Raw genomic sequence first — 24,359 nt, 5'->3', positions numbered from 1 at the left:
CCTCTGATTCGTCAGACCAGCATCGACTTGTGCGCGTGATTGGTGGAGACGTTTTCAGCCTGTGCTTGTAGGCGGGCACAAGGAGGATGGAAGAGTGGTCTAATTTGCTGAACGGTGGGCAGAGTAGGAGTTTGTATGCATTGTGGAATTGAGTGTAGGCGTGATCCAAGCGTCTTTCGCCTCTCGTGTTTGATAGAATTTTGGCAAAACTTTCTTCAGCGACGCTCGGTTAAAGTCTCCAACCACTATTAGGTGGTCCTCTGGGTGTCTGTTTTCTGTATTGCTGATGGTTCCGTATAGTGGGGCAGATAAGCAGAAGGATGGTGCATTTTATGATCCACATCTAAAAAAAAATTAGATGGGGAGGCACGACAAATCTTCAATATGGTGGCCATTTTTCAAAATGGCCACAGTGATGACTGTTTATAGAGCGATAATATTTAATAGATTTCACATAAACAATGGATAATATGTAATATAAGCATCAATTTTGGTACCGTTATGGCCAAAATACACAAAACAAATACAGATATGGACCCTCATAAATGATCAATATGGCGGTCATTTTTCAAATTGGTTGCCAGAGACAACTGCTTTCAGATCAATTTTCATAATAATGAGGGATATAATGTGATGTTGATTATATATCAACGATATATGTTGGATTTGTCTGAATTGCACTTGGGAACTATCATTTAGATTATACTTTTTTTCAAGATGGTGACCAAGATGGCAGCCAACAAGCAAAAAATGGTAGTTGCAATAAAGTTGCATAGATTTCTCTGATTTGGATGATTCTTGTGTTATATTTTTCTGGATCTGAAATAAAGTAAAAGAAAATCAGAATCGCTCAGAAGCTGCAATTCAAGACTCAAGATATGTGATAGTCTAAGTAGGTCCAGCGCGGGAAAGTCTATTTAGCACTCCCCTACACAGTAACAGAGAGAGAGCTGTGCATTCTAAGGCAGCTTTTTTGCACATGGACTGCCTAACACAACCCTTCTTACATTGACGGGGGACAAGTTCATAGCTGCACTGGCTTGCATCCCGCAGGCATGTCCAGAAGGGTGCATAATAACCCTCAGATGTCTTTGACCAGCCCCATATACATGGTGATGGTAGTTCTGGGGTAGGAACCATCATCTGACCCCACACATGTCATCCTTGGTAAACTGCTTTCTTGATATGTTCTTCTAGGGCAGTCTTTGCCAGTGGGATAGACAGCTCATTATTTTTCGTCACAACTAACTTCCTCCTTGCAGTGTCTATTTCTGTGCATTGGCTGGTTCGGTCATATAGCAGTATAACAAACCTCTCGATTGTAGCTGTAACATCTTGCGGTATGTTATCTGGGGCAGAAGATACTTTTAACAGGGCATTTGTAAGTTCGGGAAAGACAGTCCATAGAGCCCATGCAGTCTTCTTCCCATGGCCAGGAAAGCTGGATACAGTGTCACAGCCGGTCTGTGCATGGAACACTGGAAGTGCTTGTGATTTCTCAGGCCCCTGTCCTAGGGACGCACCGATTGTGAAATTCTGGGCCGATACCGATGTTTAAAATAACGATTGTGAAATTCTTAGCTGATGCCGATGTTTTTTTGTTGTTATTTATTCCCCCTTTTGTGCCAGGGAAACAAACCCTAATCCCCCACTCACGCACACAGATATGCACCTCATATACTCACACACACAATGGCCCATGGAGAGGCTTTTATGATTTGTATGAAATCAATCTGTTTATTTCAACAACTGCGCCATCAACATTCGACATCAAAATTATTTCAACGTGGGCTTATGCGCCGAAAACAGATCACTATTTATTCTACTGAACACAGCCTGCATGACGTTGAAACTAGACACGTCTTTAGCATATGTAAACTATGGCGAAATTTTTTATTTTATTTTTTTACAATTTATTTGTTACCAGCATTCGTAGTGTTGATCAGCTGAGAAATAGTCCACCAAAGACGTTGACGTTGCTTAGCCGTTACCGATGTTCGTCCGATACATCGGTGCATCCCTATCGAAAACCATGTCCAGTTCTAAATGCCAACCATAGCTCAGCTTGTGGCTGGAGACCCTGAGCAACTGCCACAGCCAGTACCACAACATCAGTATCAAGAGTTTGTATCATGATTTTCTGATGGCCATTTCTTGCTGCATGGGCCACATGTAAGAACATTCTACTATCATTGTACTATCATCATGTGCACATGGAGTAATTTAAGACAGATTATGAAGTGGTGACTTACTGAGGACATCTACGTCATTTGTGACAACAAGCTGTTTGTCTTCCAGCAAAAATTCCCTGAGCAGAGCCTCTGAGAGTAAGGTGAAGAACTCTGTCTTATTAGGGTCAACCAGTAGCGGTCCCACACCAGATCAACCCTCATCTAACCGTCCAAGTGCGAACATTGAAGGGAGCTGTCCAAGTTCATTGAACTTTGTCAAATGCTCTGCAAGTGAAGTGTACCCACTCCCCTTGTCTACTCGCGTATTTTGCAATGGGCATGTCAATGCTTCTTCTGCTTTAACTTCCTGACATATTGCACAGAGATTCCATTCAGGCTTAGATGTAGACCTTTGATCAACATGATTCACAACTTTAAAGTTCTTCGCCATTTTCTTAAGTGAAGGCAGAGGGACAATCCTTTTACCAATGTGCTTTATTAAAGCACATTAGCTTATGGGAAACAACTAGGTTCAGATGTGATAACCTAGCCCGATCGTTGATCCAGGGACATTTAATTCCTGTGCGATCTGTACACCTTCCGGGTAACTAAATGAAAGTAATTTAAAGCCCTGTTACCCTTGGTTCGGCTCTCCCATGCTGGCACTACCTGTCTATTCAGGTGCGGCTATCTAACTACATTATGTCATTGTAACGGGTTCCACAGAAAGGTGAGCAGGCAGAGGTGTCGTCCCTCAGCGGGAGATCGTTTTTATTGTTTTTATAGAAGAACACAAAAACTCGAAAACAAAAGGGGTCCGTTCCAAAAACGTCTCGTAGGCTCCTGGGTGTGTTTCCCTTGTTCGGCATCTCGGGGGTCCGTGCTCCGGGTTTTTCCTTCCTCACTACAACACAAAGCAGGCACATAAGTACACCATCCCTGATTGGCCTGAGTGCAGACACCTGCTCGCAATCAGGTCCAATCCCCCCAGCCAATCCCATGTGTAGCGTGGCACAGAATGCAAACCCAAAGGCTCAGTCTGGTGCTACACATTTATTATTTTGGTTTCTGCAAAATGCAAGAAAATGAACTTGTCAGCGACAATGACTACACAGTACTTCAGTTGTACTCATCTGCAGGGAATCTCATTGTCTGACGTAATCAAAATAACAAAAATAACAATGCATAAAAATAAATCCATAATATTATACTATTGCCCACAAAATCAATACAATAGGACACAACGTTGAAATGCAGTTTAGAACCCTTCGTATATACAGACAGATATTATAACAGTAAAACACCAGTTTCTTAATGAACCTTCATAAACGGCCATAACAGTTCCCAGAATCATAACATGAGCAGCGGGCTCCCTCGTAAGGGCTCATTGTCAAGGCATCCGCCACGTGCCCGTACCACCATCCTAACATGGCGGCCGCAACACCACATTAGCTGCTAACTGGCTAATCAAGACGGTGATGCGGTGAGCCCAGTGTGCGAAATACGGGGGGGTCCGGGGGGGCTCGACCCCCCCGATTGACCCATGAGCCCCCCTGAAAGCCTCAAAAGCAAATTTGAGGTGGGCAAGAACAGAGGATCCTCTCCCACCCGGCTTCCCAGAAGAAGAACAACGTGAAGTTGAGGCTAAGTGCTCCGAAGATGCAGCAGGTGCTGCGGTAACTTTACCTACTACTGCTGCTAGCACAAGTGACTTGCTGGCTGGTTGGACACTGAAGCAGGTGGGCGAATGGAAAGATCGCAACGCTTGGCTTGACATTAAGGCAGGAAAATTGGGGTGTTTAGTCTGTAGAATTGCAAAAACGTTGCTACTGTCAGAAAAGGGACCGGGTGTACACCTCGCAGAAGAGTGGATCAACGGTGATGTTACGAGCTCTGAAGCAAAGAGGCTACGGAAGAAAGTATACAAACACAGGGACAGCCAGGCCCACACAAGGTCAGTAGAAATAGAGCAGATGAAAGGGAAAGACACCCTCCCGAACACGTTCATTGACATACAATCCGAGTTACTCAAGACAACCACAGTCTCGTTCAGAACAGCTTACACCGTGGCAAAAGAAAGGCTATCCTACAAAAAGCTCAACCCACTAATGACAATGCAGGAGCTAAATGGAGCCGAAGTTGGTAATATCCACAAATCTGACCATGCATGCGCAGAAATAATCAGTCACGTTGCCAAGGAAATGCGTCGCAAATTTGTCTGCAGTGTGAAAGAAATGGATTCACGGGTGTCAATCACAATTGACGAAAGCACCATTCATGGCAGGGCCTATCTAATACTCTACGTAAGATGTGATGTCAGCGGCAAGGGGAATGTAGAGAATGTTTTCCTGGATCTAGTGGAACTTACAGATGGGGTCGATGCTAAATCCATTTTTAACTCGATGATGGCGAGTCTACTTAAAGCGGGAATGGATGATGAATTTTTGAAGACGCACCTGATAAGCATTGCCACCGATGGAGCTGCGGTGCTGACAGGAAAAGCCAGTGGGCTTGTCGTTAGACTCAAGGAAAAGTTTTCGAACGTGCAGTCTGTTCACTGCCTGGAGCATAGATTAGAACTGGCTGTCAAAGATGCTTTTAAAGAAGTGGCTGGCACTAATCAGTTTGAGTTCTTTATTTCAAAGTTATACTCCCTTTACAATCAGTCAACCGGGAACGCCAGATTGCTTAGAGAAGCAGCGGCCGAGCTCGACATGGAAATACTGAAAATAGGTCAAATATTCTCCATCAGATGGGTTGCCAGTAGCTTTAAAACAGTTAAGGCAGTATGGAAAGATTTCCCCGCACTAGCACACCATTTCAAAACAGCCAGTGAGGACACATCACGCAATGATCTTGAAAGGCAAAAATATAAGGGACTTCTGAAGCACCTTGCTAACTCAGGATTTGTGGAAGATTTGGCTGCCATGAAAGACATCCTGCGTGAACTCCAGGGCCTGTCTCTCAAGCTGCAGAAAAGAGAAATGTCACTTGTGGATTCAAGTCTCGCCATCGAACAAACTATTAATGTTTTGGCGACCATGAAGACATCTGGTGGGGGGAAATCAACCAAGAAGGCCGAACAGTCCGTCTCATCTGGCCTTTTTAAGGGCGCAGAGCTGAGTGAAGGCAGGGCGAAAATAAACAGGTCTCGGTTTTATGAATCAGTGATTGCGTCTCTAACTAAGCGATTACCGGAGTCAAATTTGGTCATGATGCTCAAAGCTCTTGACAAGCGTTTTTGGCCAAGAGAGCAGGAGGACCTGCTTTTGCATGGCGAACCAGAAGTACACAGCCTGGCGAAAGCACTTGGATTACCAACCAGGGAGGCCGTGGAGCAGTTTCGAGACTGGAAATTACAGGGCACTGCACCGGGGAAAACGTTGGAAAGTATACGCATAGCAAGTCGCACGTATCTCCCCACGTCAGCTGAGTGCAAACAAGGCTTTTCCGCAGTTAATAACACGGACCACCAGACGCGCAACAGGTTGCGCGAAGACAGCCTGTCTTCACTCCTGTTTGTGGACCTCAACGGACCTCCTCTGGACAAATTCGACCCAGTTCCGTTTATCAGAAGCTGGATTAAAGCAGGACATCGCCTGTCTTCTTCTTGGAAACCTGGACGGCAACCACAAGAAGTTGAGCCAAGGTATCTTTGGTCTATTTTAACTTAAGGTAAGAGAGAGAGAGAGAGAGAGAGAGAGAGAGAGAGAGAGAGAGAGAGAGAGAGAGAGAGAGAGAGAGCACCCGCCGTGGTGCTTTTTGTGGGCTGTCTGTCAGCATCCGCCGTGGTGCTTTTTTCAATTTGAGCGATGGGCCTGTTTGCACGGTTAGACGAATGTGCTTTGTGTAGGCCTACGTATGTGTTCAATGACGTATCTGTCTGATCATATTTGCTGTAGATGGATGGTTAAATAATGTCACACTATCGGTCATACACTGCAGGCTCTCATTTGCAAGTGCACGGATTGCGTGCCAGTCTCCGATTTATTCAGCGGCATTTATTCAGTTGATTGCTCTGTAAGTGCGCCAGATTGGTGCCAAATATTGTTGTCTGCATTTTAATGCACTACTTTGCCTCTTGTTATAAAACAACGTGTATCCAAACAACTTTAGCCAATGCAACCTCCTATGTCAGTGTTGCTATGAATACTATGTCGGATTATCAAAAAGTGTTAGTGTGTGATGTCATGTAGGCTATAGACTGATTGTCTTGTCTCACATTCATACAATATTGTAATGATAGGCCTACTGCATACTGACAACATTTAGATCGGTATTGGGACCCCCCCGAATATGGACGGGTATTTCGCACACTGGACTGGACGAAGACGTCGAGGCGTATCTCGAGGTATTTGAGCGGACTGCGGACCACGAACAGTGGCCAGCAGACCAGTGGGGACACATCATAGCGCCTTTCCTGACCAGAGAAGCACAGCGCGCCTAACGGGATCTCACCCCCCACCAGGCGGGGCATTACTTGACGGTCAAACGGGCCATCCTCGCCCATTATGGACACAGCCTCCCCGCCCAGGCGCAACGCTACCATGATTGGACCTACGACCTGCTCGGCTCAGTGAGGAGCCAGATTTCCCACCTCATCCGGCTGGCCGAGCGGTGGCTCGTAGAAGGCGATGGTCCCCCTCTGCTGGACCGGCTCGTCATAGACCGCTGCAGCCGATCTCTACCCCCCGGCGCCAAACGCTGGGCCTCCAGGAACCAACCCCGAACGGTGAACAACCTCATAGAACTCCTGGAGAACCATCAAGTCACCCAGAGATTGTGCGGAGAAACAGTCCTGCCTCCCGGAGGGGCGGAGTCGCAGGCCGAGTGCCACGGACGGACGTTGGAGACCCCGCGCTCCCAGACACCGCCCATCCGAGGCCCCATCTACCGGGCTCAAACCACCGTGGCCCGCAGAGGCTCCGCCCCCCTCTGAGAGAGGAATGGAGATGCTACACCTGTGGCCAGAAGGGCCACCTGGTGTGCCAGTGTCCTGGAGCGGGGGATGTGTCTATGCCCATGGCCAGTCCGTCCGACCAGAGGGGAGGAGCCTGCCTCCGTACCACCTGCTGATCACACGAATGAACCGTCTCCCCGAGCCTGCAGGTACCACCACGCTCCTCGACTCAGGGAGCGTGGTCACCTTGATCCGGCCAGACTTAGCTGACAGAACGCCCAGACATAACGTCGTGGTGGGCTGCATCCATGGATAAACGGAGACATACCCCATGAACCGCATCACAGTACAAACCCCGAAGGGGACCTTCACGGTCCAGGCAGGGGTAGTGCCTAACCTACCCATGCCACTTTTAATTGGATGGGACTGTCCCATTTTTAAAAGACTGTTGGGGCCGGAGCTTCACCCACCAAGACCCCGACATCCAAGGACGAGACCGCGCCGGCTACGAAGCCGCACCGTCAATATGGCAGACCATCCCCCGCCACCCCCGTCCGACTCCGACGGCGACGAGCCTCATCCGGCTGGCCGATGAGACCTGCGAGAGAGGTAGTGCGCCGGCCCCACGCCTCGTCCACGGAATCCCTTCCCCCGGGGCACGATGACCGCCTCCGTGCAGACACCCCCACCAGAGGAGAGGGAGAGCCCCCCCCCCCCCCCCCATCGACTTCTCTGACTTCCCCCTTGCCGTCGAGGGGCGAGTGGACAGGGACGGACAGTTCGCCACCGCCCAGCTGGAGGACGATGCCTGGGGACACATGCAAACCCAAGATGGACTCTCACGAGACTCGATGAGTGGCCGACAGTACTCACACTTCAGTACCCGGGGGGGGGGTCTTATCCATCTGGGGATGGATAAGACCAGGGACCGGGTGTTGGATAGGTTTTACTGGCCCGGGGTAAAGAAGGACATAAAGGACTACTGCCGAGCCTGCCCCGAGTGCCAGCTTACCGCCCCGAGAACTTTGGTGCAGAACCCCCTCATACCCATGCCCCTGATAGAGGTCCCATTCAACCGGCTACCGTTAGACATCGTAGCCCCCCTTCCCAGAACTAGCCGAGGACACCGCTACATACTAGTCATGGTGGATTACGCAACCCGCTACCCAGAGGCTGTTCCTCTCCCCGCCGCAACAGCCAAGGCGGTGGCGAGAGAGTTGATGATTTTATTTAGCAGGGTAGGGATAGTCAGGGAGATATTGGCTCCTGTTTTATGTCCCGGTTTTTAAAAGACCTATTAAGTCTGTTACAGATCCGCCACCTCCGGACCTCCGTCTACCACCCCCAGACTGACGGACTGGTCGAGAGGTTTAATCAGACATTGAAAAGCATGTTGAAGAAGGTCATGGACGTCGACGGAAAGAACTGGGACCAGCTACTCCCTCACGTCCTGTTCGCCATCAGGGAAGTGTCCCAGGCCTCCACCGGCTTCTCCCTGTTCAAGCTGCTGTACGGCAGACGGCCGAGAGGGTTCCTCAACATCGCCTGGGACGCCTGGGAGAGCCAACCCTCCCCACACCGCACCATCATTGAGCACGTAGAGCAGGTGTGGGACTGAATGGCGCAGATTTGGCCCGTGGTCTGGGAGCACCTCGGATGAGCCCAACAAGCTCAAGCTCGGATGTATAACCAGGGGGCCCAGCTGGGCACCTTCGACCCGGGCGACCAGGTCCTCGTCCTCATCCCGACATCCGAGTGCAAGTTCCTGGACAAATGGCAGGGACCTTACGAAATCACAGACCGGGTCGGCGACGTCAATTACCGGGTACGGCAACCGAGGAGACGCAAGACCACCCAGCTATATCACGTCAATATGCTGAAGCAGTGGCAACCGCCGACCGCTCCGCGGGATCCAACACTCCTGACCCTGGCCGCTCGACTACCCCTTCCCGTAGTCCCAGTGGGGGAGCTGCTGAGCCCGAGCCAGACCCAGGACAGGGTTGAACCGGATGTCAGAATCCGCCTCTGACCCTACCGCATCCCGGAAGCACGGCGCGCCGTCATCAGGACAGAGGTCGCCAGCATGCTGCAGATGGGGGTCATCGAGGAGTCCCATAGCGCCTGATCCAGCCCCGTAGTTCTGGTTCCCAAACCAGGCGGGTTCTGCATTGACTTTCGTAAACTGAACGAAGTGTCTGCCTTCGATGCCTACCCCATGACCCAGGTAGATGAGCTGATAGAGCGACTGGGCCCAGCCCGGTTCATATCCACCCTAGACCTCACAAAGGGATACTGGCAGGTCCCCCTCACCAAGCGGTCCCGGGAGAAGACGGCGTTCGCCACACCAGACGGGCTATACCAATACACCGTCCTCCCGTTCGGGGTGCATGGCGCGCCCGCGACCTTCCAGCAGATGATGGACCGAGTCCTACAGGCCCACTAGATAGAACAGCTCCTACAGGAGCTGTTCTATCCCAGGTTCGGTCAGGAGAGGAGCACCCGGTGACCTTCATCAGCCGGAAGCTCCTGGCCAGCCAGAGGGCATAGTCGGAGAAGGAGGCACTGGCGATCAAGTGGACCCTGGAAAAGCTCCAATACTATCTCCTCGGGCGAAACTTTAGCCTTGCAACAGACCACGCCCCCCTGAAATGGATGGCTACGGCCAAAGACACCAACGCCAGGGTGACGCGCTGGTTCCTGGCTCTGCAGGACACGCTTCCAGGTGGTCCATCGGCCTGGACGGGCTCACGGCAATGCGGACGCACTATCCCGAAGGGACGCCTGCCTAGGGCTAGCCGGAGGAATCCCCGGCTTGCTGCTGAGGATGGGGGTGTGTGGCAACCCCACGCCGTCGGCCATGGACAAGCCGCCCCAGCACCCTGAACAGCGCCCTCTCCGTGGACAGGTAGTCAATGGGAGATTCCTACCGTTCAGCGCAGCTGCGCTGGATCGCTCATCAAGCGGACACGGGCAATCACGGGCATTGGGAACACCGGGGGGACAGACGCAGAGAGGAGCCTTAAGGGCTGGGCACGAGGGAGACGGGGGAAGAACGGGTCGGAGAAGGACGTTAACGAGCGAGACTAACCACAAACGTTTCCCTACAGGAGTGAGCCGGAGGCGTCAGGAGTGGATTCCCCACCGACCCCGAAAATGGCGTGAGCATCTCTGTGTGAGCATCCCTGTGTGAGCATCTCATTGAGAAATCCCATCCAATGACGAGGGGGTTGCCACACTTTATATTATTCAAGTTGATTTGCATTTGAACTATTTTGAGAACTTGGTGACTGTGATGCAGTCATTTTCTGACTGATAACATACAAATAAGTTAACCACTGGTCCAACTTGGTTATCTTGGCAACCATTTATAACTGCAATCATTGACCTCCAATTTGGATATATTTATCCCTGCGGAGGCATGGGGCACAATAGTTGCACTCTAAGTCACTAGGTGGCTCTAAAACTACACATATGCAAGAGAAACATTTGTTTGTAGAAATTCAAACCATTTCCACTTGACACCCGACTGGGTGAGTGAAAGTAGAGAGCAGCTTAAATGTGAGTATTAAGTTTGACATCACTTCTCTTCTTATTGAGCTGGCAGCAATATAGCCTCTTAAGTATTTTGAGCGCTCTTCGTAAGCTACGCCATTAGTATAGTATTTGGGGCGACCACAACTAAACGTGACATTGGTCACGCACATCGACGCGCCTCCTTTGTATTTGTCCTCCAAAGTCATGTATGTTTTGCAGCCAATGCCATATGCAAATCACTGTCAACGTCTCATTAGATCGCAGTTACCTCTGGTGTTTTTCCTTGCAAGTTCCATTGTAGATTGCCATTCAACAAGTTCCCTTGTTGATTGCCTGAATACCGGCTGTCCGCCATACTGAACTGCTATACGACAATTAACCATGACGTCACTATACGTTCTTCCGGGTGGCAAAAGCCAAAGCGTCAGTGGAGGCTTCTCCATTGAGGAGAGGGAGGAAGATCCTCCCTAACATTGTTGATAATAAAAAATGTAGATTGCCCAGACTACTGTAATGAATTAATGCCCTTAAATATGACTACTTTAATGCCTTTGAATATATAATGTTTGATTCCCTGGGTAAAGGGACATTAGCACCCCCCTTTTGACAATTACTTCAGGGAGGAAGGTCCTCCCTCAGCCTCCGTTGACTCCCATTAATTTCCCCGAAGTACTGGCGGCCGGTTAATAACATGGGTTTCAATGGGAGAGAGGAGGAAAGTTCTCCTCTAAGTGGGTGTGACCTTAAGGCGTCTGATTTGCGCAAAAATCTATTTGCGCTGCGCTATGAACCAATAAGCAGGATCCCTGGCTGGTGAGCAGTGTTGCCAGATTGGGCAGATTTCCCACCCAATTGGGATACTTTTAACCATGTTAGGCTGGAAAAATTATCATTGGGCGGGAAATCTGCCCAATTTGGCGACGCTGTCGATAACAAACCCGCTCTGCCTGCATTGCCGGTCAGTCTAAGAGACGCAAAGCAGGTGAAAACATCTGAAGGATAACGAGATTCTAACATTTGCGACTAAAGTGTACAATGGAAACATTTGAAACGAAGGACATTGTTCATGTTTAATTACAAAGCATTTCATTGATTGAGTAACAGTGCTAAGTTAGCGACCAAAGAAAAAGGTAGACCACTTCGCAAAATCGAGATCACCAAAAGTAATGGCAACGTCAGTGTTGTTGGTGCTATATGGTTTGCTAGGTACTCATGGCTTACTGGTAGCATTACTAGCGATCGACTGTATTGCTGGCCCTGTTTGCTAAGGAATAATGGCAAATCTCCAATGTGGGCTGTTCATGGTTTCACTGATTTGAAAAATCTTGATGGGGCAACCAAACGCCACGACAAGTGTCAAGTTCACGTCGGTGCTGCTATGCGACTTTCCTTGCTAGGCACCATGCCTATAGATCAGGTTGTTTGAAATAATGTTCTCGTTCTTTTACTAGTTTGTTACACTGACCGTTCTGTTTGATATTGTGGAAAGGGTGTGGAAAGGGTGAATGATGGTGAGCATGATGCATTTTAATGGCATCACTTTTGGTCTTGAGTCTTTTCTTAAAACAATTGTAGCTGAAAATAAACATAGCTAAATTACAACGAATAACTTCAGTCATTGAGGGAAAAAATAGGACCAGATTTCTTTATTTACTTTTACAAATCAAGAGCAGGCCTGATTTGACTAATGGGCTTTGCATCCTTTCCTTCTGCCCTTGTAGTCCATTTCAAAGACATGCTGCCCACCAGGTTTCAAATTACAGTGATGCCACTGGTGGCTGTGTATCAATTTTATTCACATAACTATCCCTCCCTACTATTTTGCAGTTCACCACAACACCTTGAAACAACTTGAGTCTCACATTCTTATGCCACCATACACCAACAGTGCAAGCAGGCCAATGGCAACCAAGCGCGCAGTCCTTGCTCCCTCACTTTAAAAACCACCAGCCCCCACTAATATATATATATATATATATATATATATATATATATATATATGATATTATCTTATATCGTTTTCATCATTGTTTCTGCTTTAGCTCAACAACAATGTTTTTAACTATGTAACTCTGTTACACTAGCCAACTGTGTCGCTTCAGGTCAGTGGAAGCCACTCACCGCTCGGATAACTTATTGGTGTTAATCTCATAACTACCAAATATATACCAAATTGTATACTACCAAATTGGTGGAATATGTTAAGGATGTGCAGGAGGGATTCTGGAACTCTATCTAAGTATAATATATATCGTCACAATAAAGGGAGAGCTGATGGGTTGTGCCTTTTAATGTTATCTGCCGATCTACGGATCGGCAGATCTTTTGAGCCAATGGCTTGAGAGAGAGATGGAGAACAATAGAGGTGGCTGGACAACCTTGCCGAGAACCACGCTCGATGTTAAGGTGGGAGGAACATTGGGTGCCTGTCAGTACAATGGCTGATTGAATAAAAAAACTAAAAAATTAACTATGAAGCGTCTTCAACATTCCCATGATTTCCAAACCAAAGCCCATGCATGACAGTTCACCAAAGATCGGACCACTCCAGCCGATCAAAAGCCTTCTCGGCGTCATTTGATAAAACAGCGCACGGGGTTGTCATCCCTGAGGATTTGTGTATGATATGGAGGAGACGTCTCAAATTATCTGAAGTTAATCTATTTTTAACAAATCCTGTTTGGTCAAAGTGAATTATTTTAGGCGAAACTCTATATAATGGTTTTGCTAAGATCTTAGCGTAAAGCTTGATATCAATATTAATAAGTGATAGAGGTCTATAACTTGAGCACAGGGTCTCTACTCCCTTTTTTATGGAGTAGAGATAAGATTGCAGTATTAACATCCCTATTTAAACTGCAATTTCGGATAGCTGTATGAATCATTACCAATAAGAGGGGTCCCATCTCAGGGTCCCAGGTTTAGCAGTTATACAACTCCCGCGCCCCTTAAACCGCACGACTACAAGAGTTGCCTTTATTTGACCCACCAACAACGTATAAGGAAAGCAGCACACCCAACGAACAAACATGTCATAGTCAGTGTCGTATCGGCTACAATGCACACATATGTTAACATTCAACAACACACCACTACACACAACCAAATAACACCCCGAACCCATTAACCCCATTTAACCTAACAACAAAACAAGGACGACAAAAGCCCCTTTTGTCAACTGACAACACCAATTCCCAGGATCCCCTGCGCGACCCCGGAGGAGTCGCCACACAGCTCCCACCTTAGGGGTCAGACGTCCCGACGACCCCAACACCAAGCGCATAGTTCAGGGGGCCGGCGCCGCCGCCTTAGCCCCTGCTAGTGGCGGCCCCGTTGCGGCGCAGCCTTCCTCCCTGGTTGGGACGCCTATCTCCAACAGTCCCACGAAGCCTTGGGGGTGTGGTCGGGGACCACCTCCATCGGGGCCCCCACCAGGTTCTGCTGTAGGGGGACTCTGGAGCGCCGTTCAGGCACCCCATCCTCTGCCGCCCTCCGACGTCCGGCCCTTCGACGGCGACGCCAGCGGCTGGGATGAGGATGGGTGGAGCGCTGCCCCGTCCACTCGCAGTCCTCGAACAGCCCCAGCTGCCGACAGTGCCGTGGCTCAAGGTCAGCCCTGTCGTGCAGCCACAGCGCATGGGAAGCCTCAGCGGTCTCGGTGGCGAGAAGGGTGGGCGTCCGGACCCGGGCCTTCCGCTGCCTGGACTTGACCCCCACGTTCTTTGTGCCGGGGGGAGGGCTGCCCCAGCTGCGTCCACGGATGCACCACCGGGACGGCGGCAGAGCTCCACCTCAGCCCGTTTGGCCTGGTCCAGAGCTGCAGCAAGGGTCTGGGGCTCGCCGAGGCAGACAGGCTGCCCCAGACACTCCGGCATCAGTGCCCGCAGGAAGGTGTGGAGTGCCAGGGCCTCCTGTGCAGCCGCGGGGGATTCCGGGTAGTCGCGTCGGGTCAAGAGCTGGACATCAGCAGCGTTAACCCCCAGGCTCTCCTCATCCTTGCGGCGGTAAGAAGCCAGCAACTGCCGGCTCTGGTCACCGAAGACCCGCTCACCGAACCGCCTCTCAGTGCTCTGATCAGGGCCTGAAGGTCCGCTTGGTCCAGGTTGAGCAGCACCCTTGCTTCTGTCCCCTCCAAGGCCAGCGCAAGGTGGACGACAGCCTCCTCGGCACCCTAGCCGTTGTGCCACTCTGCAAGTCGAAACTGGGCCAGGCATGGCTCCAGTGTCGTTGCCCCGGAGAACTTCGGCAGCCTGACCGCTGTCCTTGTCACTAGGGGGCGTTGGACAGCTGCAAGGTCTCCGGCCATTCTGGTCCTGGCCACAGGGGGCCCTGCACTCCCATAACGCAGGGTATGTCGTTCTCCATGGGCTTGAACGTCGTTCTCGAGTCCCTGACCGTGTGCGCAGGCCAATCCCACTTCTGACACCAATGTGCCGAGCAGCACGAGAAGGACGAGATGGGAGCCCAGGTTCAGCAGTTATACAACTCTCTCGCCCCTTACACCGCACGACTACGAGAGTCTCATTCATCGAGTGGACTCATTGGTTGGCAAATGACCAAAAAGATGCTCCCCTAGGTAGATTGCTGCATGACATTCGCCACTTATTCAAATTGTACAGGTTGAAACAGTCTGCATTTTGGTCACTTGCCATAACACTGTCATGTATTTTATCAAAACACCATCAGTTTCATTTAAACTGAGTTGTCAGTTCTTTAGTCTGTCAGGTTTTTTCAGTGTTCAGTGCCTGTTTGTGAGAAATGCATTGTTTGAAATTTAAGCCTTTCTTTTTGTTTCATTTTAATATGCCTTTCATCCACAGTGGTTTGGAGTTTTATAACTAAAATTAAAGTGCTGAACTACTGGTGAACAAATTATTCAAAAAGCTTAACTACTGGTAAACGGCGTTACAGAACATATATGGTACAAGTTTGTGTTGATTGCATGGAAAAGGGAATAATGTATTACAAGAGCCTGGTAATACTATGGAAACAAACAAGGCTTCCTTTTACAGTACAGTTTCAGCTTACTTACTGAGTAAATTGTCATGTTTTACTTAGTAACATTGCAGAACATATATGGTACAAGTTTGTGTTGATTGAATGGAAAAGGGAATAAACAGTTACAAATTATATGGTAAGAGCCTGGTAATACCATGGAAACAAACAAGGATTCCTTTTACAGTACAGTTTCAGCTTACTTACTGAGTAAATTGTCATGTTTTGCTTATTAACATTGCAGAACATATAAGGGATGTGAATAACTCAAAACTTTCTGTTTCTCTTGACACAGGGCTAATGCCAGGTTCAGGGACATGGGTCACATAGTTTCCTTACTCACCCTGTTTGACAATGGATCTTAGTTCACCCAGATGGCAAAACATTCCCTGAAGGTCTTCTCCCCTTTATCAGTCTTTCCCCTGCTGAATATATATAAGAGTAGATTTGCATGTTAGAACATAACCAATGTGACAAAATTAACAACTAAATAATTACAATAGCATACTCAACCTCATAAAACATTGAAGGTCCCATGGCATGAAAACCTCACTTTATGAGGTTTTCTAACATTAATATGAGTTCCCCTAGCCTGCCTATCGTCCCCCAGTGGCTAAAACTTGCGTTCGGTGTAAAACGAGCACTAGGTATCCCGTTCGCCTTTGAAAAAATGGTAGCTCAGGTGCGCTGATTTGGAATGTGGCCCATATGTCGTCATAAGGGGCCAAGCTACCTCCCCTTTTTCTGCCTTGTCCGCCCAGAGAATTTGGCCCGCAAATGAGACATGAGGTATGATGATGAGATGAGCTATGACTATGCGAGTGCCACGTGTGTGTGTTTGATTACACACACTGTAACACAAGTGTTGTACACTTCTGTTATTTGGATGACCGTTCTGCTGTTGGTGTTATGGCGCTTAACACGTTGGTTCTTTAACGTCTCTGGTATTTCCACAACGAGACTGTAGTCGGGGTTATCTCAGCCATGGTTGAGAAGGAATTGGGGGAAAGGAACTTTGACTTTGACTCCCTGAAGTACATGAACTGCGACATGCTGCCCGCTGCCGCGAGGCACTACCGGCTGGCAACGGGCAGCCAGCAACGGGCAGCCGGCAAAGGGCTGCCGGCAGCGGGCCGCCGGAAGCTGGCAGCGCGCTGTTCAGTTTACTTGAGATTGATGTGGAAGTGGAAGAACCAGAGCAGTCGGAGAACCCGACGCAGCCGTTTGTGATTCATAATATCGTCTGGAGGCGCACACAGCATTTGGTCGTGAAAATATGTATTATATGATATAGATATCTTTGTATTATATGATACTATTTAGATTTAGAGCTCCAGGACTGTAACCGTTCTGCTGTTGGTGTTATGGCGCATAACACGTCGGGCTCTCGTCTCTGGTATTTCCACAACGAGACTCGTAGTGGGGGTTATCTCAGCCATGGTTGAGAAGGAATTGGGGAAAATAAACTTTGACTTTGACTCCCAGAAGTACATGAACCACGACATGGAGGAGAAAGGGATTGTTGCCCGCGATTGTCTCCGGCTTGAGCCCCGCTTCCCGCTGCTTGCTGCCAAGGGACCACCGCCTAAGCGCAGAACGCTGCAGAGGCGGTGGTCCCTCAGCAGCGAGGCTCCGGCGGGAGGCAATTGCGGTCAACAATCGCGGGCAACAATCCCTTTCTCCTCCATGTCGTGGTTCAATCTACTTCAGACTGATGTGGACGTGGAAGAACCAGAGACGTTGGAGAACCCGACGAAGTCATTTGAGAATCATAATATCATCTGGAGGCGCACACAGGTTTTGGCCGTGATAATATATATTATACGATATAGATATCTATGTATAATATGATATTATTTAGATGTAGAGCTCCAGGACTCCCGCCGGAGTACCCGGAGTGTGAATATTTACAGAACACGGCCAAAGGCTGTGTGCGCCTAGCCATTGCGATACATCCATTTTAAACAGAGCGCATGGTACCGTGGCCGCAAGATGTTCAGGGCCACAACCCCACCCTCCTCCTTGACCCGCCTCTCTCCTCCTCATTTGCATTAAAGCTACAGACACCAAAACGGCAAGTTTGGGGAAAGCTCATTGTGCGACTGGCTCGTAGTGGCTGTAATTCTGCACCACGGCCGAATTTCGGGAATGTCTTCAAATACTTAGGGGCCCACTAATATCTATATTAAAGCATCCATAAAGTAGCATGCCATCGGACCTTTAAGGTTCGATCAAACTATTCACTAACTTCGTCCTATCAAAGAATTTGTGGATGGACGCTAGCGTTTCATTCATCAGTAACGTGAGTAAGAAGTTGCAGGCATACATCAGAGTTACCAACCAGGCAGCTAGAAATATTGTCCTGTTAAAATTAGGCTACTGTATTACTATTGAATTTCCTACATTGTTGGTAGAGGAAGATTACCAAATGACTCTTACCATATATAAATGAGATGGATCTCATCAACCACAACCCCAATAAAACTTTGTCCCGGTAGACCTTGTTCGATAACATGTCTCGCCACTTCTTGTTTAGCAGCCAGGACTCGGGACTGCCAAATGCTATCTGGCATTGCCCGCTTGGGGTCTGCCCTACGTTCCCACAGCTCAATGGTCCCACAGCCTGTGTGTTCCCAGATTTCGCCAAAAATTAGGCCATATGTTCACACACCCCTTTGGTCCAACATTTTTAAGAATGTTTTTTTCACTAAACATTTTGAAAATTAGGTCATACGTTCCCACAGTCCTATGTTCCCACATTTCTAAGATGTTTCCTATTTGTAAGAATTTCTCAAATAAAACCCTATGGTCTAACATTTCTAGGACATTTTAGGTCTTGTGTTCCTTATATTTCCCTTCAATTTATGCCCTATCCTCCCACAAGATTTTTTGGAAGCACTTTATATTAATTTAATGAGTATTTTTTTTCCACAGACAATCTTAAGAGACACTGTCCCCACCGCATACTTGATCCCTAGCCTTTTTTGCGCACAGACATTTTTATATTTTCCTGATTTTCGGGACTGCTCATACAGCTGGGGACATTTATTTTTTGGGGGCATTTCGTAATCATTCGCTTGCTGGACTTTACTCTTTTTTTTGCGAATGTATCAACTGGTTTCATCTGATGGATTTGGATGGATTTTCTCCCCGCAGAACGCACAGGGAAGTTGTTCATCTTTCTTTAAACCATTCATCAAGTCAGCCACCTGTTTTATTCGCTGTGTCCTCTCCTCTCGATATGCTGAGATACACATTCACTCAATTTATGCTCGTTAGAGAAGCTGCGCCTGTAGGACTCAATGAGATGGCTTTGCAACAATGTTGCGAGGCTGGTATTTTTTACTGGAGACCTCACGCTTTACCTCACGCTCACAGACGCATACATAGAAGCTCGCACTGGTGCCTCTGTGCTACAGATCACAAGGACATTTTCTCTATCTGCACAAAGCGGTGTGACAGTAGAAGGCATTCACGCAAACACAGTGTGGCAAAACACCAGCCTTTCTGCGTTCCTGTCCAGGTATCACCCGCTCCCCAACTGCAATGAAACTGAAATTGGGCCTTTTTAATGCCAGATCCATTAATAATAAATCATTCCTACTTGCAAAACCATTTCTGAGAAGAATTTGGATTTCTCTGCCGCACTGAAACTTACCAGAAACCAAATGAATACCTAGCTCTTAACCAGTGTGCTCCCTCTGGTTATAGCTACCTTGCCTGCCCTTTCACTACTGGAACAGGAGGAGGAATTGCCGTGGGCAATTTGCCAGGGTCTCACGATGAAGTAGAGCCCTCACACATGTCTGTAAGACCAATACTTCCTTGTAAACAAGCCTTACAAGCCAATGAGGCGATTACTATCAAAACGGGGCACGTATACTTTGATTGACAGCTACACCAGCAGACAACAAGGGTCGGGCACGGGCCGTAGATATCCTAATAGCCAATGAAAATACCTTTCTGACAATATCCAGCATGTCAAACACCGTCTCACGTGTGGGTGAGAAAACAAATGCGCAAGGGGTGAGTAGCAGGCTCCTCGCCAGAGTGCGAGTGTGGAGCAGGTGGTTGATTTGCTCGCTCGTTTGTGGTTTTATTTTTATTTATTTCTGTGAGTTTGGTTTTATGAACATTTTGAAAGATGGCTAAATGCCCGGAGAAGAAAGGAGGGGGAGGGAGGGAGGGAATCATGTAAATGGTTATTTTTGTTTATTTGTACATTGTTATTGCAATTTTTGTTATTTTTGTTTATTTGTACATAGTTATTTATAGTATTTTTACTATTTCAGTTTTGGTGTTTATACCATTGCAGTTTTCACTTTTTAAGTGAAAATAATAGCCAAAACACTTTGTTTGAGCTTTTTTTGGTCAAAATTGCATAGGCGGTATAGCTAAAAATTTGATTTTTGTGTGATTATTCTTGTCTCATTACATATCATAACATCTGGTATGCTATCTAAATGGTTCACAAGAAAGCCCAGAGGGTAACCTTTCATTTGAGACCAAGATTATGCTTCTACATGTTTCGGTTCACTTTTGTTTACAGTATGCATTTTGGGTAGCCAAAGGTCTTTTTTGGAGTCTCCAAAAGGACCCTGACCAAAACGAATGGACATATCAATACATAAAAGGAGCTGGAGACTTTATCTTTTATGCTTTGTTGATCTGCTTTTACACACAGCATCAAAAGACCTAGGGCTATGGCTCAGTAGTGTTTCCAAGGGATATGGAGTTACCCAGGGTACTACAATCAGCTTGGTTTTAGAGGTGTGTGTAACCGGCTGGAAGGAAAAACAATATTGTAGCCTTCCCAGCACTGTGTCAGTACATGATACAATTATTCTGATAATGTCATACAATTCTACAGGTTCTCAGCTTTCCAAAGAGACCAAGCATGTGATTAGAGGTCATACGAACATAGGGCTAGAGTAGGCGCAGTGCAAAAAATAAAAAATGGCCAGAAATGGCCCGAAGACTAAGTGGTTAAAGGAACGCACAGTGTCCTTCTTCAAATCCTCTCCCTGCTATAATGAAGAGCTCTGCTCACTTAAGGGGAAAGGCAGAAAACTCCAAACACCAGTACAAGGAAAACCGGTCTAACAGTCCATGTCCAGATGTTTGAGCAGCATCAAAAGGATTAGAAAACAGCTTCAATCGCTGCTCATTCGTCCTACTACTTAACTCTCATCAATAGTAGTAGGATTCACGAGTCCTGTTTTCTACATCAGTGGTTCCCAACCTTTTTTGACCAGTGTACCCCTTGAGCTGGTTTCCATGTTAAAAGTACCCCCTCTCTCATGTAGATTATTCGCCTTATTATTATTATTATTATTATTATTATTATTATTATTATTATTGTTATTGTTCTTATTATTATCAACATAGTGCTGTGGGAACATGAGGCCTCATTTTGAAAAAAAATCTTAAAAATGTGGGAACATAGGGCTGTGGGAACATAGAGCTGAGGGAATATAGGGCTGTGGGAACATAGGGCTGTTGGACTTTAGGGCTGTGGGAACATAGGCACGCTCCCGCCCACTTCGGATCTCTTCCTCTTCGGGGTCAGCAAGTTGCATGGCCTCTTTGACCTGGTCCTCCAAAAGGGAGATCGAGGGAGAGACCACAACCACCATCGGGTTTTCGCTAAGACCCATACTCTTAGCTACCAGCGGAGCTGATAAATGTGTTGAAGAGCCTTGATGATGATTTCTCAGCCTTAAAGGTGTCATTCCCTGAGAGAAGAGTGAATCAGAAATACATTACCATCTGACGTCATTTGGTAAATTAGTATTCACATCCTCGCCCACCTTGGCTTGCGATGGCCCATGGGAAAAAAGTATTGATTTTGCGGCCAGGTGACACAGAGCTCTTCTCAGCAGGTAGGAGGTAACAGCAAGGTGCGAATATTTTCAGAACAAATTGGTGCCTGTGCTATTTGTGGCATCAACAAAGCAACATTGCCTTTTTTGGCAATGCTGACTAAATACGAGGCACGACCGGCGGCGGTGCCTCGAAGTGCCTCTTCTTTCTGTTCTCAATCAACCAGAAACCCCCAAGGAGCCTCTCTCTCTCTCTCTCTCTCTCTCTCTCTCTCTCTCTCTCTCTCTCTCTTTCTCTCTCTGTCTCTCTCTCTCTCTCTCTCTCTCTCTCTCTTTCTCTCTCTGTCTCTCTCTCTCTCTCTCTCTCTCTCTCTCTCTCTCTCTCTCTCTCTCTCTCTATGCAAAACATTTGCATGAGTAAGAGCCAAAATCATGTCATTTCTCGCCGCCCACCTCCTCCACCAGGAGTGTCGCTAGCAATTGAAAACATTCGGGGCTGTAGCCCAGAAGTTAAAGTCCTTTTAAAACGGGGTTTCTCCCCTGAGAAAATATGAAAATTGGGGTGTTGAACATGCAATTGTCAAGCAGTTTGAGAAGGAAAGGAAACACCAATCGTCATGTCTGACTCACGTCGGGGCAGGCCTACTGAGTGGGTTAATGTTTATGTTAAGGATAGGAAAGTGCACCACATACACCAGAAGCCAAAATGAGACATTAGAAAAGCCTGTATTCAAATAAACACTGTCATGCGCCTACCCAATGTCAAGTGGACCGGTTTGAATTCACTGCGGGTCTCCTGAATCTGTGCAAACTAGAGCATCACGAAACAGCAATATCGACGTGATGCGCTATGCATAGAGAATACAATTTGGAACATTTTGCAACAAATTATTCTAAATCTGCCCATAAATGTACACGTCAGAATTTTGCGGTTTTCACTGGATAAAATATATTGCCTCTGTCAGTTGTCAAATTTGCTGATCAAATTGTTAAACTTCAATAAATGTTCATAGTCAATTTATATAGTCCATTTATTTAAGCTCTCAACAGCTTAACAATACAGCATCGCCAGATCGGCCGGAAAACACACGCAAAGTACATCCATGGAATCAGCCGTTCTAAGACAGTCTGCATGAATCGTATGACCACTGGTTGGCAGGGGATGTGGATACGGAGCGGGTGAAAAACTCCTTAAAAGTATGTGTGTGTGTGTGTGTGTGTGTGTGTGTATGTGTGTGTGTGTGTGTGTGTGTGTGTGTGTGTGTGTGTGTGTGTGTGTGTGTGTGTGTGTCAGTCACTCTGTTAGAGCCTGCACAAGAATTCAATGTTGTCATAGCTGTTAGGTCTTTCTGACCAATCGCAGTTCAAGGCCCACCAGGGCTGTACCACTTCTGGAGGGGCCGAAATATTGTTATCCCGCAGTAATCAGCCCGGCAGCCCTGAAACGTTAGCGGCCCATGTCATAGTGCAAGCCGTATGTTTTAACAGGAAGTGGTATTATTCAGAAGAACAGTCCAGAGGTACGAGCATACATTGAATTCCTTCATATCATTGACAATCAGCAGATTCAGTTTGAATTGTCGCACAGACTGGACTTCATAAAGCACTCAGTGAGTGTCAGTTGAGACTGAGAGTATGTTGGACGGCTGCTGCCCCTTCTACGCATCTCGGGCCACAGTCAAAAACTAATAGAATAATACATTACCCTATCCGACCACTAGAGGGAACCATTCAACAAGATATCGTTTCGGAAAGTGGCAGTTCAATCAATCGCAGTTTTTGGGCTGTATGCAGGTTTGCTGTAGTGCTTTAAAAATTCACAACCACAACATGCTTAGTCATTTATCCATCAATGTATTATTTTGGATCTCTTTTTACGTTGGGACAATCACTGTGCTTCTTTTTCATTTTGCAATGTAGGCTTCACCAAAATGCTAAGTCTGCTGTACAGACTAAAATGGAGTAAAAACCAATTAGAGTTATGCCGTATGTTTATTGGTAGGATTAAAATCACACATACTGCAAACATTCCAAATGCTCATTCAAGTTAAAGTGAACGCTCATCTTTTAGAAATCTAGGGCTTGTTATCTCTAATTGAGCTCTGGACAATAAGTTAGAGGACAAATAATGTTGTTTTTAGAATTGGCATTACATATTAGTAATAGCAAGAAACATGGCACCTTTGGCTATTTAAATATATTTGTTAAAAAATAAAAGTATTAAAAAAGGGTGTAGCAGTAGGTCAGTATATTGGTATTATCTAATCCACTATTTTGCTTTAAATTAAGTTTATCCCTCAAGTTAGTTCCTTCTATGTGCCTTGTAAGCGGTTGGAGAGATGATGTACTGTATTTTGTTCAATATTCATGTTAGCATGTTAGTAATATTCACTTTCCCTATAATTATGTACAAATGGCAGATATCCTTAAGCAAAACATTTGCCTTTTTCTTTCGGTTGGATAAATGTCTGCAGGCAGGCTAACAGAGTTTACGAAGCACACAATTTTTGGTCACAGGTAGTCACAGGTGCAGATTTTGCAAATGTTCCCAACTGTTTTTTTTCAATACATTTAAACATTAACCTTGTCTCAGTCGTGGAGGTGTTTCCATGCCGTGCCCTCAGTGACTGTCTTGGCCTTTAACATGACTATCTGTGGCGTGACCCCTGCTGTGCAGGACCCATACCCTGCTATTTCCTCACCAACGCTATGAGCACTGTATCATTTGGCTGTCAGCAATTTACTGGCTAGCTGTTGTTGTGTGATGCCAATGAGAGGGAAGGGAGGGCAGATGAGGTGAAAAACTACTGGACGAACAAATCACTTCCTCCCCTTGCTTGTCGTTATACAATGCAGCATCAATCTACTATCTGCCACACAACCACAGTGTATTGGTGCAATGGCAACGAGGACGCACTACAGTCTTGCAGACTATGA

The sequence above is a fragment of the Pollachius pollachius genome, assembly GCF_949987615.1.
Source record: "Pollachius pollachius genome assembly, chromosome: 1".
NCBI lineage: Eukaryota > Metazoa > Chordata > Actinopteri > Gadiformes > Gadidae > Pollachius > Pollachius pollachius.
This window is presented reverse-complemented; position numbering follows the sequence as displayed.